The sequence below is a fragment of the Gekko japonicus genome, unplaced genomic scaffold, assembly GCF_001447785.1.
Source record: "Gekko japonicus isolate JY-2015 unplaced genomic scaffold, Gekko_japonicus_V1.1 scaffold4755, whole genome shotgun sequence".
Lineage (NCBI taxonomy): Eukaryota > Metazoa > Chordata > Lepidosauria > Squamata > Gekkonidae > Gekko > Gekko japonicus.
This window is the reverse complement of record NW_015167688.1, coordinates 62,326-65,275: the sequence shown is the minus strand read 5'-3', so window position 1 is coordinate 65,275 and position 2,950 is coordinate 62,326.

Here is a 2,950-nt window from a genome sequence, read left to right as displayed (position 1 = left end):
AACGTGCCGTTAAAAGGAGTTGGCTTTGAGACCGCTAAACCGTTTGAGGGTTTCCCCCCTACATTCTTTAACATTTTGCTCTACCTAAATTCAGGTGGGGTTGCCGTGTTGGTCTGAAGAAGTAGAACAAAGTCTGAGTCCAGTGGCACCCTTAAGACCAACAAAGTTTTATTCAACGAATAAGCTTGAATAAAACTTTGTTGCTCTTAAAGGTGCCACTGGACTCAAACTCTGTTCTACACAAGTGTGAGTATCCTGATTTGTGACGGTGACGGAGCGGCCTGAAAAGAGCCTGGAGCTAATAAAGTAGCAATTTTGGAGTAAATGAGAGGGAATTATCACCTAAAGATAGATGGTGAGGCACAATGAAAATCCTTGACTTCCAGTGCAGAAGAGAGGTGAGAGTTGCAGACTTAAGCCAGGGAGACCAACAGAGTTATGCCTGGAGATCCCACAAAGTTCCAGCTCATCTCCAGACTACAGAGATCAGCTCCTCTGGAGAAAATGGGTGCTTTGGAGGGTGGTCTCTAGGCCATTGTACCCCACTGAGGTCCCTCCCCTCCCCAGGCTCCATCCCCAAATCTCCAGGAGTTCCCCAAACCTGAAGCTGGCCACCCTACCCCCCTGTCCCCCACTGGTGACTGAGGGGGGACCTGGCCCCCCTAAGTGAATAATTCTAACTCTGTTTAGGGTTGCTCAAATCAGTATTCCGTCATGAAGCTTACTGGGTGACCCTGGGGTAGCAGCTGTCTGTCAGCCTAAGCTAACTCTAATTAATACAAATAAATAAATATGATGGAACAAAAGGGGGATAACACTCCATATGCCACCCTGAGCTGTTTGGAGAAAGGATAACAGTGTAAACGTAACTAATTTTTGTTGCTTGGGTGGCTACGTAGACATGGGTTTTTCACAATCCAGAGGTAAAAAGAAGGAAATTACTAAAATCTGTGGATTGGGGGAGGCATCTTGGAGGAGGAAAATGTTGTAAGGCATACAGTCAGTTTCCAAATAGAGCTCTTTTGTAGGGATAGCTTCAAGAACACTAAAAACCTGAGGAGAAGCTGGGTATCGTAAGAGCTTTGGTGAAGAATGACTATTGCTCTCCTTTTTTTTGGTTCCTGGAATGCCATCCTATAGACCTAGAGTTCCTCTGATGTCTGCCTTAGGATTTGGAAGTCCGTTCTTGTACCTGAAATTTTGGATGTATATCTGTGATGCAAAGCCTCATTTTCCTTCTCCCTCATTTCCCAGAGGCCAGGACCACGAGGCCCCGTTGGACCGCAAGGCCCCCCCGGACCATCTGGCAAGGATGGCATAGATGTAAGTGCTGGGCAGCCTATAGTTGGCTTGAGGTAGGGGACAAAAGGGGTGGAACCCTGGGTGGACAGATTTAATAGGATGGCTGGAATGACTGATGGTTGTACAAGGAAGGACCAACCTGCTACTCCGTGAAAAGACTCAGAAATTATTGCTGGTTCATTTTCCCAGTGACAGTCTTCAATGATCCTTCCACGAGTTCAGATTATCTTGTGCATTTCAGACATCTGATCTGATTCTATTTTGGTGTCCTCCGTAACGATCCTCTTCTTCCACTGGACGAAATCCAGAAAAGCCATATCTGCCAAAACAGTTCTTGAATATTCAGCTTTCCTATATGTTCATTTTGAAGGCTTTTGAATCCAGTTGCTTTTAGCGACTTCCTTTTCAATCAGTGGACATTTGGGTTAGCTCAGAGTTGGTAAACCTGGCAATGTGCCCCGGATCTTTTGTTTCTGTTTTATTTTGCATCGTCGCGGATCTTCTAATCCGCTGTGTAATGGAACGAAGTTCAAAATTTGGGATGAAAAAAGAAATGTCAAGTGCTGTTTCCACAAAACAAATAGTTCAACTAATTCCCCAGAGTGAGGCAAATTGAGCTGCAAATTGCTGTTGGCAATTGTTCAGAGTAGATTATCACCCCCCCCATTTATATTACAAGGAACCATTTGTAGTACACGCATGTGTAGGAGAGCTATGTTGTGTAAACGAATTTCATAGGAATATTTGTGCATATTTTTTCTTGTGAAATGAACAGGTTTGAAGCTGCTCAATTAAAGGGAGGAGTTTGACATTGGAGAGGATGAGGGCTTACTGTCAAAACAGTATTCTTGGGTCTCTTTCTGTTCTCTCACCCTGTAACACAGTTACATAAATCATCAGACTCTTGAGTTTTTAATTCCATTGGCTGCCATTTGCAGGGCCTGGGTAACTCAGAACCCAATTCCGTGTGACATATTTTGTTCTACCAGAGGTTACCAGTGAGAGGTGGTTGAGGAGATGTAGGGTCACCACATAGGGTGGCAGGCCACGATGGGCTCTAACACTTAGAGGTAGTCTCTGCTTCATTCTATTAACTGACATATATATATATATACACACACACACACACACAGAAACACAAGTTGTCCTCCCTACACACAGAAACACAAGTTGTCCTCCCTAAAGTAAGGTTGCTGACCTCCAGGTGAAGTTTGGAGATCTCCAAGAATTTCCGCTCGTCTTCAGACTACAGAGATCGGTTCCCCTGGAAGAAATGACAACTTGGAGGGTGAACTCTATGACGTTCTATCCCACTCAGGCCCCTCCCCTCCCTAAACTCCACCCTCCCCAGGCTCCACCCTAGGGTTGCCAAGTCTTTTTGACTCACCGGCGGGGGGAGCATTGATTCGCTCCGGGAGCTGCCGTGGGACGCCGCCAGAACGTCACAGGAAGTGACGCACGACGTAGAGCACGTTGGGGGCGTGGCCCAGATCGTCGGGGGGGAACCATATGGTAACGCAGCTTCAGGGGGCGGAGTTCCCCTCGGGGCCCGATTCCACCGTGGCGGAAATCGGGCCTCAAAAGTGGGGGTTTCCCTGCCCCTACTTGGCAGCCCTACTCCACCCCCAAATCTGTAGTGGCCAACCAG